Source organism: Penaeus monodon, chromosome 33 (assembly GCF_015228065.2).
Source record: "Penaeus monodon isolate SGIC_2016 chromosome 33, NSTDA_Pmon_1, whole genome shotgun sequence".
Taxonomy (NCBI): domain Eukaryota; kingdom Metazoa; phylum Arthropoda; class Malacostraca; order Decapoda; family Penaeidae; genus Penaeus; species Penaeus monodon.
This window is the reverse complement of record NC_051418.1, coordinates 9,256,193-9,256,399: the sequence shown is the minus strand read 5'-3', so window position 1 is coordinate 9,256,399 and position 207 is coordinate 9,256,193.

Genomic DNA, 207 nt, shown 5'->3' with positions numbered 1-207 from the left:
GCGATATATAAATGATTTATATTGCTTCTCCCATGATGAAACTTTATGGTGTTCGATAATGTAAATAATAAATTCCACAATGAGTATATTTCAAGCAATTCTATAGTTTGGTGGTTTTAAATACGGCCTTGCTGACATACGGTGACTTGCATTTCCACATTTATCCTCACTTTTACGGGGTAGAATCATATACACGATACTAACCAT